Below are 17,526 nucleotides of genomic sequence, written 5' to 3'. Positions count from 1 at the left end.
TGGCATATTTACATGAGTATACACATCTGTCAAAGCTTATCAAATTGTAAATTTAAGGTCTGTACATTTTGCTGTATACAGCATAACTCAGAAATACAGGGGTAGACAAAAACATGCATAAAATGACACAAAATATTGTCTCTTTTTGTTTAAATTTTTCTTGCATTTCTAAGTCTACTGTATTGATTCAATTACAAAATAAGTACAGTAGGAGTTCCCCTGGGGACTGTGACAGAGTGGGTGGGACCTGAGGGACTTCCACTGAAAATAATTACATAGACTTAGCAGAAGAAAGCCACAGCTCACCTGAAGATACTGGAGAGACACCAAAGAAACTAAGTTTCCTTGGCTCTAGATGAGGGGAAGTCTTTCTGAGCAAAACCATCCCCAAGACATTGACTGTCCTTGAACTGTGAGACTGTACAAGAAGAAAGTGACTGCCGAAAAGGCAAATACTCAGCAGAAGTTTAGATTTGAAATGCTCCAGAGGAAGAAGATGTGTTGAAGACATGAGTAGCGGGAGGGGCCCTGATGAAGTTCTTGGCTTCTATCTGAAACTCTTAAAGGATACAGCCAGCAAGTGACCTCCAGCTCCAGCTGTCCCAGCTAATCTGCATGCAGAGGATCTCTCCCCTCATGCAGAGGACAGCGTCTCACCCAGAAGAAAACAGCAGCACGCAGAAACCCTCTATTGTCTATTTTAATACAGTTCAATATTAGTGCAACAGCTAGGGAGCACGACAAGAAGGAGGAAGAAGCGGGTGCAGATTCAGGAGATTAAAAAGTCCAGCCAACAGAAGAGCAACCAGAATACTGTAAGTATGTAAACGATCAAATGTCAACTTTAACTGCAAAAGGAAAACAAAACAAATTAAATATGGAGAATTTCATCCCAGTGCCAGAATACACAGGCAAATTCAAGTGGAAATTCAAGGGTTGGAAAATGTAGACTCTAATTAGGAGTTCAGCAGATAAATTTATTTACATAGCAGACATTGAAGAAGGAAGCAGATACCAGCAAGTCGGTCAACGGAAAATATCTAAATTGAAAAGGAAACAAGAAGGCGGGGGGGGGGGGGGGGGGGGGGGGGGGGGGGATAAAAATTAGAAAAAAGAAAAAAGAACAGTTGATGTCAAAAACTAAAGAATAAGAATGGTTAGATACAATATTTGAGGACATTGTCAAAACCATTTCTCAAAACTAATAATAAAAAAATCAAACAGTAAAAAATAAAAATAAAAAATAAAACAGGTTCACAAGGTCTAGCAGCCACTGAGCAGGATCAACCAAAAAAACCAGTCCCATACATGGACAAAGAAACTGGGAAACCACAGACGCGGCAAAAAGCTTCAAACTGTCAGAGAACAAAATAGGCAGTGCATCCAAATGAATTACAACTAGTCTGGAGTTGTATTTCAGTACAAACTGGAATTCAGAACACAGTGGGACAATACCATTAAAGAGCTCAAAGAAAATAACTGACAATTTAGGACATTTCCTTCAACATAGAGATTAAAATAGCATTGTTGGATATGCAAAACTTGGTAGAATTCAACAGGAGCAAGTTCACATACATCAAAGGCAAGCTGTCAGGAAGAGTAAAAAACGATTCCACAGGAATCATATAAATAAAAGTAGAAGAACCTGAATTCAGGTTAACCTCAGTGAATATCGACACCTATATGTAAAGCATCTAATATAATGCAACATTTAATGGATGCCCTTGAGAGACTAGAACAAGAGGAAGGAGGAGCTAAATTAGGTTAGTAATGTAAAATGTCTTTATATCAGATGAAAAGTGACATAATTAGGAATTAATGCATATCACGATCTGTAGATCAATAGTTCTCCACCAAGGGCATATTTGCTCTCCAAGGAATGTTTTGAAATGTCGAGAGAATGCATGTTGTCACACTTAGTGGTGGGAGGTAGGAGTTGTGAGACTGCAGAGGGCATTTGCTGGGTAGAGGTAGAAGGCAGCACTTAACATCCTATAGAGCACACAACAGCCCTCACAACTCACTGTCATCTGACTCAAAATCCTAACATTCCTAAGGTTGGAAAGTCTTGCTTCTCACAATTAGTAAAAGAATAATAAATGAGTGTATACTTTACAAGCTAACTGAAGTTGTGAATATAACATGAAAGCAATTTATTCATCCAAAAGCAAGGGGAAAAGGCTTCAAAGAAATAAAGCTTTATTGTAAAAGATTGTTTTAGATATACCAGGTTTTCTGTTTTTTCATATGAAGTTGAGTGTTGTTCTTTCAAGGTCTGTGAAGAATGGTGTTGCAATTTTGATGGGGTTTGCATTGAATCTGTAGATTGCTTTTGGTAAGATTGCCATTTTTATTTTGTTGGTTCTATCTATCCATGAGCGTGGGAGATCTTTCCATTTTCTGATATCTTCTTTAATTTCTTTCTTCAAGGACTTAAAGTTCTTGTCATACAGGTCTTTCACTTGTTTGGTTAGTTACCCGAAGGTATTTTATATTATTTGTGACTATTGTAAAGTGTGATGTTTCTCTGATTTTTTTTTTCTCAGCCCATTTACCATTTGCGTATAGGAGGGCTACTGATTTTTTCTTAGTTAATCTTATAATCTGCCACATTACTGAAGGTGTTTATCAGTTGTAGGAATTCCCTGGTAGAATTTTTGGAGTCACTTTTGTAGACTATCATATCATCTGCAAATAGCGAAAGTTTGACTTCTTCCTTTCCAATTTGTATGTCCTTGATCTCCTTTTGTTATCTTGTTACTCTAACTAGAATGTTGAGTACTAGTTTGAGTACTATATTGATTAGATATGAGGCAAGTGGACAGCTTTGTTTTGTTACTGATTTTAGTGGAATCACGTTGAGTTTCTCTCCATTTAATCTGATGTTGATTGTTGGCTTGCTGTAAATTGCCTTTACTATATTTAGGTATGTTCCTTGTATTCCTGATCTCTCCAAGACCTCTATCATGAAGGGGTATTGGATTTTGTCAAAGGCTTTTTCAGCATCTAATGAGATGATCATGTTTTTTTTTTCTTTCCATTTGTTTATATGATGGATTATATTGATAGATTTTTGTATGTTGAACCATCCCTGCATCTCTGGGATAAAGCAACCTCTGGAGGCATCTCCATCCCTAACTTCAAGCTCTACTATAGAGCTATAGTAATAAAAAAAACAGCTTGGTACTGGCATAAAAAGAGACACATGGACCAATGGAATTGAATTGAAGATCCTGACATTAATCCACACACCTACAAACACCTGATTTTTGACAAAGAAGCCAAAACTGTACAATTGAAAAAAGAAAGCATCTTCAAAAAATGGTGCTGGCGTAACTGAATGTCAACATGTGGAAGACTGCAAATAGATCCATACCTATCACCATGCACAAAACTCAAATCCAAGTGGATCAAAAAACCTCAACATAAATCCAGGTACACTGAACTTGATAGAGGAGAAAGTAGGAAGTAGCCTAGAATGTATTGGCACAGGAGACCATTTCCTAAATATAACACCAGTAGCACAAACACTGAGAGCAACAATTCATACATGGGATCTCCTGAAACTGAGAAGCTTCTATAAGGCAAAGGACATGGTTAATAAGACAAAACAACAGCCCAAAGAACAGGAAAAGATCTTCACCAACCCCCCTCATCTGACAGAGGGCTAATCTCCAAAATATATAAAGAACTCAAGAAACTAGACAGCAAAATATCAAACAATCCAATTAAAAATGGGCTACAGATCTAAACAAAGAATTCTCAACAGAAGAATCCCAAATGGCCGAAGGACATTTAAGGAATTTCTTAACATCCTTAGTCATCAGGGAAATGCAAATCAAAACGACTCTGAGATACCATTTTACACCTGTCACAATGGCTAAGATCAAAAACACTGATGACAACTTATGTTGGAGAGGATATGGAACAAGGGGAACACTCCTCCACTGTTGGTGGGAGTGCAAACTTGTACAGCTGCTCTGGAAATCAGTATGGCAACTTCTCAGAAAATTGGGAATCAATCTACCTCAATATCCAATGATACCACTCTTGGGCATATACCCAAGGATTGTTTATCATACCACAAGGACACATGCTCAACTATGTTCATGGCAGCATTATTCATAAACCCAGAACCTGGAAGCAACGTAGCTGTCCTTCAACTGAAGAATGGATAAAGAAAGCATGGTACATATACAGAATGGATTATTACTCAGTTGTAAAAAACAATGACCTCATGAAACTTTCAGGCAAGTGGATGGAACTAGAAAATATCATCCTAAGTGAGGTAACCTAGACTCAGAAAGACAAACATGATATGTACTCACTCATAAGTGGATACTAGATGTAAAGTAAAGGTTAATTGGACTACAGCCTACAGCTCCAGAGAAGCTAGGTAACAAGGAAGATCCTAAGAGGGATGCATGGATCACCTTGGGAAGGGGAAACAGATAAGATCTTCTTGAGTAAACTGGAGATGAGGGGGGCAATAGAGGGGAGGGGATGTGGGATGAGAACATGAGGGAACAGGATGGTTGAGCTGGAGGAGGGACAGAGTGGGAGAGCAATAAAAGAGATATCTTGATAGAGGAAGACATTATGGGGTAAGGGAGAAACCTGGTGCTAGGGAAATTCCCAGGAATCCACAAAGATGATCCCAGGTTAGACTACTAGCAATAGTGGTGAGGCCTACCCTGGTAATCATATTGGTGAATAACCTAACTGTCATCATAGAGCCTTCACCCAGTAACTGATGGAAGCAGATGCAGAGATCCACAACCAAGCACCAGGCCAAGCTCCGGGAATCCAGTCAAAGAGAGGGAAGAGAGATTATATGAGCAATGGTGGTCAAGATCATGATGGGGAAATATACAGAGACAGCTGAACCAAGCTCATAGGAACTCACGAACTTTAGACTGACAGCTGTGGAACCTGCATGGGACCAGACTAGATCCTCTGCATATGGGGGACAGTTGTGTAGGTGGGTCTGTTTGAGGGGCTGCTGGCAGTGTGATCAGAATTTATCCCTGATTCATGAGCTAGCTTTCTGGATCCCATTACCTATGGTCAGACACCTTGCTCACCCTTGAGGCAGTGGGGAGGGGCTTGGTCCTGCCTCAATGGAATGTACCAGGATTTACTGTCCCCTCATGGGAAAACTTGCCCTTTTGGAGGAGGGGATGAGGGATGTGTTGGAGGGAGGGTTATCTGGGGGTGGAGGGAGCAGGAGGAGGGATGAGAGGTGGATCTGTGGTTGGTATGTAAAATGAATAATTTTTTTTAAATAAAAAAAAGGAAAGAAAGAATGCTGAAGAGAAACACAAAATGAGAATAATGTTTTAGTATCAGAACTTGGATCCATCAGTTGATACAGCCTTTTCAGTAGCTTCCTCTTAACACAGGCTAATTGTGTAGAAGAGCTCAAGGAGCCTAGAAGAGTGGTTCTCAACTGTAATCACTACCCCTTTGAGGGGGTCAAATGACCCTTTCACAGGGGCCATCTATAAAACTATCAGAAAAAAGATATCTATATTATGACTCATAACAGTAGCAAAATTAGACTTATGAAGTAGCAATGAAAATCATTTCATGTTTGGGAGTCACCATGATATGAGGAACTGTGTTAAAGGGTCACAGCATTAGGAAGATTGAGAATCACTAGGAAGGTACAATGTATGACTTTACTTCTCAGCCCATGTTACTGGAAAACTAGCCTGTCTAAAACCTTCACTGAAGATTCTTTGTTTCCCCCACAAACATGGAGTTTTTCACTTGATGTCATTATAAGCTAACAAACTTAAACATACATGCTGTTTTTTTAATTTATTTTTGTTTTTTAAAAAGTATTAATATTATTGGTGACTGGAAAGTCATAATCATAGATAGATAGATAGATAGATAGATAGATAGATAGATAGATAGATAGATAGATATAGATATGATATATTGGAATATTTTGATATTTGGTATACAGGTAGAATGATTAAAACAAGCTAATATATCAATTATCTCACCTATTATTTTTTATTATGGGGAAATCTGAAATTTGTTCTAGTTTTTTTGAAATAAGTGATAGTCTCTTGTTGACTAATATTTTTCTGTGAAAATCTGTTCTCCATATGAACCTGTACTCTGTGATCAACACTCCTTCCCTCTCACCTCAGCTCTTGGTAACCAGCATCCTACTTCTTGTCTGAGCTTAATTTTCTTAAATTCCATGCATGAAATCATGCAGAATTTGCCTTGATGCTTGCTTAATTAGCATTATGTCCTTCAGGTTCATCCATGTTCCCATAAACAACAGGCTTCTCCCAGTGAAAAGCTGAATAGTATGCCATGGAGTATATCTATCATGTTCCCTTTAGGTATTTATTTAGTGATGGACATTTAGATTGTTGTCATAGCTTGGACCTTGTGATTAGTGGTGCAATGGATGTGAAAATATAGTTATCTCATTGACATACTGACTTCATTTTCTTTAGATATTATATAACTATCATGATTTGAACAAGACATGTACCCATAGGCTCAAATATTTAAGCACTTGTTATCTGGTTGGTGGTCTTTAGAGAGCATGTAGAACCTTTAGGAGGGATAGCCTTGTAGGAAGAAGTATGTCATTGGGGGCAGGCTTTATAACTCCACCCTACTTCCTGTGCCTTATCTCCACTTACTGTGTGTGGCTGAAAATGTGACAAGCTACCTCCTTGTTCCTGCCAAGCCATTCCTTCCTATCATGATGGACTCTATCCCTCTGGAACTCTAAGTCAGAATAAACCCTTTCTTCTTTAAGTTGCTTAGGTCATAATATTCTGTCACAGCAGCAGAAAAGTAACTGTTAGGTCTCAGATAGTCTGTGTATCCTTAAATGAGCTCAAGCTGGACTGTAGAAATATTTCTGGAATTTCTATTATATAAAACCCAGCATTCCTTTGGAACTTGTGAAACAGGTTCCTGTTCTCCAAAAGGAGTAATTTCTCTTGCCTTGGGTTGGGCATAAGGGACATATGGCTCTTGACTGATATACCTGTGGTTGCATTTCAAAGCCCATACTGGCCTCCAAGCTCCTCAAGAAGAGCATAATTGGTATATATTTCAAAGCCCCCATCCTAGCATCCTGGCACTTCTCACTCCTACCCTTCTCTTAAGCTCCAAGACCTGCTCCAGCTCATGTGCTTCCCTCCCCCAGCTCCTCATCCTCCTTAGAACCCACTATTCTCTACTATTGGCTCTCTCTTGCTCTCTTGACATCTTGCTAGTCTCTGTCTTTACTATCTCTTGCTATTCTCTGTTATTCTTGCTTACATAGCTCCAGCCATTTCCACTCTATTTTTCTTTCTCTCTGCTCTGGACTCTTCCAGATGTCTCTGGGTATAATCTCTCTTGCCCACAATAACACCCTTCCAATAATGGAGTGGCCATTTCAGCAGTTTCTTGACTATAGCCCTCACATACAGTAACCAATACACTCAAGATCATTGAACATTCTTGAAGAAGGAAAGAGGAGAAAACTAACCTTTTTATCTGCTCTGATTTTTGCATCATTCCTGCTGACTTCCCCCAACTATACAATAGCTGCAACTGCCCCACAGGGAAGCATCCTTTAAATTACTCGATTCTAGCACTAGCCAGCCTTTGGCCTCAACTTTGGACAATGCCCCTTGACCTGGCATGAAAATGTGATTTCCTTAGCCCACAGTACTTGCTCATCATCTGCTGATCATTGCAGTTTTTCAGCTGGACTTTGGGTTTTGGGTTTTTGTTTGTTTGTTTATTTGTTTTTGTTTTGATTTAGTACTGGAAGTTGAACTCAGGTCCTCACACATGCTAGGAAAGTCATCTCCACTGAACTTGTTCCCAGACCACTTCATTTTTTATATTGAGACAGGGTCTCACTAAATTGCCCAGTGTAGCTAGAGTTTTCCTGCCTGGCCCACAGTCAGGACAAATCTCTCTCACCCGCCAGTCCCACAGCCGCTCAGACCCGACCAAGCAAACACAGAGACTTATATTGCTTACAAACTGTATGGCCGTGGCAGACTTCTTGCTAACTGTTCTTACAGCTTAAATTAATCCATTTCTATAAATCTATACCTTGCCATGTGGCTCGTGGCTTACCGGCATCTTCACATGCTGTTTGTCATCGTGGTGGCTGGCAGTGTCCCTGACTCAGCCTTCCTGTTCCCAGCTTTATTCTCCTCCTTGTCCCACCTATACTTCTTGCCTGGCCACTGGCCAATCAGTGATTTATTTATTGACCAATCAGCAACACACTTGACATACAGAACATCCCACAGCAGCCCAGATTAGCCTTGAACTTACTCTAGCTCAGTTAGAGGTTAAAGTTGTAATTCCCCCATCTCAGCCTCCTGAGTAGGTATAATTATAGGTGTGTACCACCACACACAGTTTACTTTTGCTAAGATTTATGTTTATAATGAAATGCATATAACATGAAACTTACCATTTTAACCACTTTTAAGTCTCTGGCCTATGGTCATAAAGTATTGCTCATTATTGCACAACCATCACCAACATTCATTTTGAGGACATCTTCCCCAAATGAAATTCTGCACCTGTTCATATGTTCATAACTCTTCTGTCTCCCCTCCCTTCACCCTGGCAACCACCATTCTATCTGTTTAGGAATTTACTGGTTATGTTTACCTCCTGCATGTGAATGCATACATTTGTCCATTGTGACTGGCTTGTGCCACTTAGCACAATGTCCTTGAGGTTCATATATGCTATAAGATGCCCATTCTCTTGTTAAAATGACTGGAATTCCCCTGTGTGATTATTCTGCACTTTGCTTGTCTATTCAGGATCAATGGACACTTGTTTTGTCTACTGTTCAGCTGTTGAATAGTGGAACTATTAACTATTACCATGAATGTGTATCTCTTCAAGATCCCACCTCAGTTCTTCTGGGTACACGCAGAACGGTGCGGTTGGGCCCTGTGCCAATTTTACTCATAATTTTGAAGAGCAGCCACACTGTTTCCAGTAGCAGCTGCACCACTTTACATTCCTCCCAAACAGTTTACAATGCCTCCAATTTCTTCACATCCTTTCCAATAGCTGTTATTTTTGTCTTTGTAGAGTATCAGTCCTGGCAATGGGTGTGTGGTAATATCTTGCTGTTGTTCTCCTACCTACTTGGGTGACTCACCCACCACAGGATACACTCCCACAAAGCAGCCTGCCATGCTGGTGTCCCGTTCAGGCTCTCAGAAGAGTCTGAATGAAAGGAAAGAGGGAATAATTCTTGGCGCTCATTATATGTTCCAGATGTTGTCATCTGTTGTGCTGAATTGTTTGTTAGTGCTAAGAACATCTGCCACACACAGCTCCAGTATAGATCTTCAAAGGAGATAAGATGACTTATTGAGTGCTAGGAGTTTTTGAATGAGAAAATTACAGAAGGAGGCTATGTGGATGTAGGTCTATTTGTGCTACACATGTGTGATTTTAGCAAAATGACCATAGCTGCACAAAACAGAAAAATGGTGACTAAATAAAAAAAGACCTTTTGGCAGCTAGCCTGGAGAAGGGGAACAGTGAGGGCTGAAAATAAGGGCTTCATGAAGCAGAAGCTACAGTTTTGAAAATATATGCCCCACTCACTCACAAAACAGGTAAGTTGTGCAGACTATACCATGCTGGGCACTCCAGGCAGTCTAAACACCCAAGTCCTTAAATATCAGCCTTTTCAGACCCATGTGTCCCAAGATAAGACCTCAGAGTAGTTGATCCAGGGGCTGTTGCACACAGCCCACTGTCTCAAAGACAGGATAACTTGCTTTCCAGAAACAGCCCGATTTACAGAATCTGCTCAAACCATGCCAACCAACAGCAAACCACCAAGCCTTATTGCATACCACTTGCCTAATTTTTCCTTTGGTTGCCCAGACTTCCAGTGTGCATCATGTCTTGCAGTTACATTCACAGGTCTAACTTTGTGGACTACAGGAATGTTCTAGATGGTCTAGGCTGAAAGATATGAATGAGCGTAAAATTACCTAGGACACCTGAGGTCAGCTCTCTGTAATTTCATGATTCTGGAAATGATGAAAGCCACTTTTTTTCTAGCCACCTATCTATCCCTTTTCCTTTATTTTCACATTCTCCTTCCCCCGCCCCCCAAAGTCTTTAAATGCCACATTGGATACTTAGGTACTTCACTTCTATTTACATATGTTTCCTATAATAATGAATAATTTAATATCATAACAAACTTCTCAAGCTGACCTGAGAATAAAGCAATCAAAACTACATTAAAATAATATAATTTTCCCCCTAAGACTCATTAAGGAGATGAGAAGAAATCAGTACAGTCACCTGTTACGAAATCCCAGTATAATGGTTAACCAATTTTCTGCTTTGGAGTAATATATTCACCATTTGTTGCCTTTTTCCTGCCAGTTTCCCTTAATTTCTTTATGGTAATATAACAAAAGAGTGACAGAAATGTGTCCAGTGAGTCAAGCTGCCTCCTGCAGCTCTGTTTCTTGACTAACCATCCAGAAGAGTGCTAACTCAGCTCTCCCAAGTTCAAGTACAGAGGAAGAAGGTTCCTGTTTTCTTCTATTTATTCCCACTCCCACTTCTCCTTTCTTTCTAGAATTTGTTTAATGCTCTGGGGAGAATGCCAGCCCTTTTGAGCAGCCTGAGCGGGGTGGGGGGGGGGAAGGCTAGGCTGCCTTACTCACACCCTCGTAAGCCTCCCTTCCTCCTACAGTCTTCTTTGAGAGCAGTCTTGCAGTCTTGACTCCCTTTTCTCCTGTCTAGAGATGACCAGTGTAACAGAGACCAACCAATCTCTTCATGAGAAATTTAAACTGAGACCTGTGGGATGACTCATCCCTAACGGGCTTGAGAGCCAGATGGCCCAAACAAGTAAAAAAGACACTTTTCGAGAGCCAGCCTAGGTCTGCCTGATGGTCTTAGCAACAGCCGCTGAGACATGATCTGGAGATGACCTGGACCAATGAGAGGCAGCCATGTCACACCAGCTGATGCATATTCATCAGACCTCCCCCCCAGGGTGGGGTGGAGGGTATATAAGGCTTGCCTCTTCCTGAATAAACTGAGCTTGCTGTTTCGACATTCTCCTGGAGTCTGTGTGGTTTGACTCTGGGCCTATATGGCCTCCACCCCCAAAGGGAACAACAGCAAGGACCCTGCTACAGAGACCAAAAACATTGACCCTGAAGCATGTAAACTTCTAAGCTACTGTGGCCCACAGCACTAGATAGAGAACCACAGACAGTTCCCAATCTATGAGAAAAACAAAACAGAAGCTCTGGGAAAACAGAGGACTCACTTGGAACTGGTTACTTTGTTCACTGTTATGACAAACTACTTGGAAAAATCAAGTTAAGAAAGGTCTGTTCTCAATCATGGCTTGAGGACACAGTCCTTCTGGTAAGTGTGAGGCCTGGTGACAGCAACAAGAGGCAGCTATTCACATTGTACCCACTGTCAAGAAGCAGAAAGAGATGAAAGTCTGTGCTCAGCTCACTTTTCTCTTCTTCCCTAGTCTGGAACCTCTAGTGTCCCCCACATTTGGATTGGGGAGTCTTCTCAGTTAAATCATGCTGGGAATATCCACACAGGCATGCCCAGAGGTGTGTCTCCTAGGTGTTTCTAAAATTCAGTCAAGTTAACAGTGAAGTACAACCCTCATAAGTACACTTGTTAACCGTCAAATATATTTTAAATAAAAATTTAAAACCTTTATATCTCAGTCCTGCTCCCATAGTCTTATAGTCATCTCATAATGCAACATGCTTTTACTCTAATTTCAAAAGCACCCACAGTCCGTTTCAACACTGCTCATAGGTCCAGAGTCTCTTCTAAGAGCCCCTAACTGTGAACCCATTCACAAAAGGGAAGGCCAGAAAGAGCAAAAAAGATCAGACCAGATCAGTATTGAACCAAGCAGAGAAAATAGCAAACTCTACAGTTCCATGTCCCACACTGGGTGTTTATGATGGCATCATCTGAACTCTATCCAGGTCCTGTATCCCTGCCCCTCCAGTCCGGCTGCCTGCAGCACATACCGTCTCCTCTTGAGCCACCCGCACCCTGTGCCTGCAGCTTTCCTCAGCAGACTTCTTTGGGTCCTGACATCTCCAATATCCTTGGGATCACCATTGCAATCTAGGCTTCACTTTCACACACTTGTGTAATGACCTCTCAGGGCCTCCCTGCAGGGAATACAACCCTGCTACACATCCTCTGGCCTCAATGGATTCCCGAAACAAGCCTCTGCGAGCCTGTATCCCCTACATTTTACATGCCTGCCAAACCACAAGGCTGATGCTACTAGATTTTCAGCTATCTCAGGATGTTGTCTGGTCCCCTTCTACGACAGCCGTGTTGACCTCTGGGTGCCTTACTAGCTGAATAAAAATAAAAAATTCCCTAAGCTGTTGTTTCTGATCAGGGAACCCCTTCAGTAGCATTCTCTCTGCTGTCATGTAGATTTGTATTTTCATAGGTAAGAGCCTTTGAAGGATGGTAGGCTTGCTCTCAAGGAATCTTTATTATTGTCCCAGTGCAGACCACAAAGTGTCCCTTTAATGATGTTCTTGTGTGATTTCCCCCGGGGAAACCTGGACAAATGTATATTTACCCAGATACGACATTATCAGTAGAACAAAGTCATGATTCCACCAAAGTCTAAATTGGCAAACCAGTGAGTTTATTGGGTTCACATTCAAAGCATGGTTTGAGCATGGATGGCTCAAAAAAAGCCATATCTCTGGACAGCCCACCCTGACATAGGTGCTAACCCAGGAGAGCTGTGTCCCTGGACAGCCCACCCTGACATAGGTGCTAACCCAGGAGAGCTGTGTCCCTGGACAGCCCACCCTGACATAGGTGCTAACCCAGGAGAGCCGACTCCCTGGACAGCTCACCCTGACATAGGTGCTAACCCAGGAGAGCTGTGTCCCTGGACAGCCCACCCTGACATAGGTGCTAACCCAGGAGAGCCGAATCCCTGGACTTCCTGGCAGGACTTGCAGACAGCTGACAGCTTGCCTGAGCATCTTCTCTCCTCAGCAACTGATAAATGCTTGTGCAACCTTGGGAAAGGACCTTGTGAATTCTCGAAACCTGTGAACTTTGTGTACTTCCTTAGTCTTATTAGCTTCCCTTTCTCCCTCCAGGACTGAATGTTTCAATTCAGAGGAAACTATTACCCATTGGATGCTAACCTTTTAAATAATTACATTAGGTTTCTCTGCACTTGCCTTGTCTGCAACTTTAAAAGTACTCAAAAGCCTTTAAAAAAAATTAAACTGTACATTTTTCATGTGTCTTTGCTTCTTCTCTGACCAAAAGCAGTCAGCAGTAACCATACCACAGCCTGAATGTTATTTTTTCCTGACACTTTCTCTGCCAACAACTTAGTCCATTGCTTTTGAATTTAGCTTCAATCAGTTCTTCAAGACATGGTCAAAGTCCATCCAGCTTCCCTCGAATGTAACCTAAAAGGCCTCTAGCTCAGTTCCTACAGAGTCCTTGTTCCCCTCTAAAACCTCATGAGTCAGGCCACCACTGTCTGTGTTTCTCTTGCAATTCTGGCATTTCAAATTCCTACCAGAATTGCCATTAAAATCTGTTAGCAGCACTCAAGGCTTCTCTAGTCATCCAAATTCCTCCCTCCTTCTCAAAGGAGCCCCAAAGGCTTCTGAGTCAGCCAGTGAGGTTTATCACAAAGGAGCTCTACTCCGTGGTACCAATTTTCTATGTTAGTTGCTTTTCTCGTGGCTGTGATAAAAAACCTGACAAGAGAAACTTCAAGAAGAATGTGTCATCTGGGCTCACAGTTTGAGGGTGTGGCCCGTCGCTGTGGAGGGGAAGGTGTGCTTGCAAGAGTGGTTCTAGCTGGAGCAGCAGGGACATGAGACGGATGGTCACACTGGGAAGAGAACACTGTTGCTTTCTCATTTTCATTCAGCCCCGGACCCCAGCCCACAAGCTGCTGCTGTCCCCATTTGTGGCAGATTAACTACCATACTATTCTTGGATGATTCCAGTCTTGTGCCTTCGTCAGGACCTAACGGTCTCTCTGTTCTTAGAATTCATGAGTTTGTGTATCATTCTTCCATTGAGATTTAGGTTTTCCTAAATCAATGGTTCTGTAACTTGCAAGCAGCATGCCTTGGGAAGGCTCCAGGCTTCTGCAGCTTGATTTTTATGTTTTAGGAAACCCTCACATCCATGTTCCCCACTGAGTAACCCAGTCATCCTCTTTGGGTCTCTTCCTGATTACCACTTTGTGAGCTGAGCAGCCTCTCCTGGCTCTGTGTTCCTGTCTTTCTTTGCCCATTTCTTTCAGGAATCTCCTCCTCAGTTACTCATTAGTTTGATCAAGAGACTCCACTTGAGAACAGGGTTTCATCCCTTCTAGACTCCTTGTTTTTTTTTTTTCTCTACATGTACTGGTATCAGACATTTTACAAACTGCCCAACTGCTTAGGTTAGTGAGATATGACTTCCTTATCTCCTACTAATAATAGAAGTCTTTCATCAGTAGACAACCTGCATGAAGGGTCCACTTATAAATGGAATATAATAGCATTTGTTATCAAAAGTCACTGTGAAAGCTTTGTTGGCCTCTGCTATTGGTGAGGCATATATTAAGGTCCACGTAGGCTTTTTGATGGCAATTTCTCCACTCTTTCTTTCCTCATTCACTTATTAGTTAATGCTAATTGGACGTGACCCATGTAGCAGCCAGGCCTGGATGAGGAGGAGCCCAGATGCCCAGTGGGTAATGAACAGGCTTGAGAATCATATACATCTGGGTCTGAATCCTGCCTCTGTGCTCTTGCAGGTTAATAGGTCTGATCCTGGTTTCTTCAGCCATGAAATGAGGTAATGATACCTATCAGGTAGCCTGCACATTTGCTCTCACTTCTAATTTAACCTTTCATTCTTTCAAAATTAGATCATTAATGACCATTTTAATGTTCTGTTTTTATTATAATAAATTATAAAATTATGCTAAAACACAAACTTATTACCTTGCACAGCCTGACGTCTGAAATCCCAAAGGGTCTTGTAGACCAAAGTCAAGATATTGGCAGATCTGTGTTCTCCTGGGAGGTTCAGAGGACTACTCTGCTTTCCCAGCTTTCAGAGGCCACCCATGTTCTTGACCCACAGCACCCTCTCCATGCTCCCAGCTGTTTTCCTGGCCACATCTCCTACTCTTGCTGTGGTTCTTCTGCCTCTCTTTAATAATGCCCTTTGTGCCAGTGATGTGGCTAGGTGACAGAGCTCTTACCTCGTACATACAAGGTGTTTGATTCCCAGAATTGCTGAGATAATAACCCTTGAAACTGATAGGTCCAGGATAGTCTCCTGACTTCAAGGCAGAAAGTAATCTAAAATCAACAAATAAATCTCTTTTGCCAGCTAAGCGACCATGTTTTCAGATGCCAGGTTAGTACATGAACACCTTTGGAGAGCAATTGTACAGGTCCCCATGTTGACCAATAACTTCCATAACCAATTCTAAATCAATGTCACCATTCTACTCTCAGAAAGCATCCCATCCACAGGCATAGGAAATGGGATAACCTACAGTGGTGGACTGCTACCTGTCTTCATTAGATTTTCTCAAAAACAAAAAGAGGAATATAAACTTGCACAAAAGAGCATGTCAAAAATGTGAAATAAATATAGAAAAGAACATGGATTTATTGCCACAAACTGGAAAGAAGGAATGAAGTGAACACTGCCGGGCATCTAACTTGCAAAAAGAAAAACCAGTGTTTCAGCAGCAGTTTCCCACATACCAAACTCCCTCAGCAACACAGCCATCACCATGTGCTATTCTCTGGTGATCCTGCTCAACAAGAAGGGCATATTCCACACCATCTAACCGCATGCCAAGGGTTTCTATACAATGTCTTCACCCAAACAACTAACTTCAAAGAGAGGAACTTCATTCATGAAGTTTCCTATCTGTGACACAGAGAAAAGGTACTAAAGGAAGGGAAGGTCTTCCGGGCCAATAGTTCTTGGCTGGATGAGATTCACGAACCTTTAGGAGATAAGATTTTTTAAATTTATGTTTAATTTTGATTACAAGACACAAAGAAAGCAAACAGGAAATGACCTGGGCACTTCCTCCTTGCTGGTAGCTTTCCCTGTGCCAGAAGGGGCTATGCAGGCCACTACGGAAGAAAAATCATCTATGGGCTTGCTTAGTGCTTGACCCCAAATGCCAGAAAGCTGCAGTATTTACCTGCCAGGCAAAATGTTTCCTGATAAAATAGTAACATGAACATTACAAGAGCAACCAAACATTTTTCCAGTTTGATTTGATGCTTCTTCCACAGTTGTAAATTCATTCCTGTCTGGTACTATAAATCTGGCCAAGAGCCCATGTTGAGGAAGTCATCGGCTGTACGGAAGAAGATACACCTTTTGTTTTGCTAGACAGACATGTCAATTACCTTCTAATTTTTAAAAGGTTTATTTATGTATTTTGTGTACATGAGTTTTCTATTTGAATGAACGTATGCATCATCATACAGAAGAGGGCATCAGATAACATTAGAGATGGTTGTGAGCCACCATGTGGCTGCTGAGAATTGAACTCTGGACCTCTAGAAGAACAGCCAGTGCTCTTAATCACTGAGGCATCTCCCTAGCCTCAGCCTTCTAAATATTTATTGTTAGCCTTAGATTAGTACTGCACTCAACCTTGGTCAGAGCAGTTTCTCTCTTTAGTGGGTGGCAGTTCATGCAGAGACTGATAACTGGTCAAATGCGGAGAAGTAACTGTTGAGTGCTCAGCCCTAAATCACCTCAGTTCTCAGGGAACATCACAGAAGAGGAGGCAGAAAGAGTGTAAGAGTCGGAAGATGGGAAGACGTGATGTGGACAGCTGTCTCCTAGATATAACTCGGCCACTGGACATGTGAACTCCCAGTAGCTATGGTTACCTGCATGAGATTAAGCCCATCAACATTCCATCATGGACAGTGGAGGAGTATGTGGGGCCTTACCCATAGCTGAGTAGCTATTGCATTAATACCTTGTGAGAGAGGGAATAATTTTACTTCTGTGGTGTAGCCACTGGCAAGGTGACCACAATCCAGTAAATAACCACACAGCCACATACTTGTAATCAATTAAACTCCATGGGTTATATTTTTTAAAAGAAACAAAAGTAGGAGGGGGAATGTGTTAAAAGGAGGTGTACTGGCTGGTTTTGTGTCAACTTGACATAAGCTAGATCATCAGAGGAAGAAGTCTCAGATGAGGAAATGCCTTGATGAGATCCAGCTGTAAGACATTTTCTTATTTAGTGATCAATGGGGAAGGGCCCAGCCCATTGTGGGTGGTGCCATCTCTGGGCTGTTGGTCCTGGGTTCTATAAGAAGGTGGGCTGAGCAAGCCAGGAGTAGCAAGTCAGTAAGCAACACCCCTCCATGGCCTCTGCATCAGCTCCTGCCTCCAGGGTCCTTCCCTGCTTGAGTTCCTGTCCTGACTTCC

At 41.7% G+C, this 17,526-nt stretch overlaps 1 protein-coding gene across 1 annotated transcript in view; it reads left to right on the top strand.

Moving 5' to 3' along the window:
* Positions 1-644: 644 nt before the first annotated feature.
* The window catches only part of Aoah (acyloxyacyl hydrolase), a 239,786-nt gene continuing 222,904 nt past the window's right edge, over positions 645-17,526 (top strand). Inside the window, exon 1 of the mRNA XM_052729193.1 lies at positions 645-815. The gene's annotated coding sequence lies outside the window, so the exon portion shown is untranslated. The remainder of the gene's footprint in view (positions 816-17,526) is intronic.

The sequence above is a fragment of the Peromyscus californicus genome, unplaced genomic scaffold (assembly GCF_007827085.1).
Source record: "Peromyscus californicus insignis strain IS unplaced genomic scaffold, ASM782708v3 Scaffold_8__1_contigs__length_139910024, whole genome shotgun sequence".
NCBI classification, from domain to species: domain Eukaryota; kingdom Metazoa; phylum Chordata; class Mammalia; order Rodentia; family Cricetidae; genus Peromyscus; species Peromyscus californicus.
This window is presented reverse-complemented; position numbering and strand designations above follow the sequence as displayed.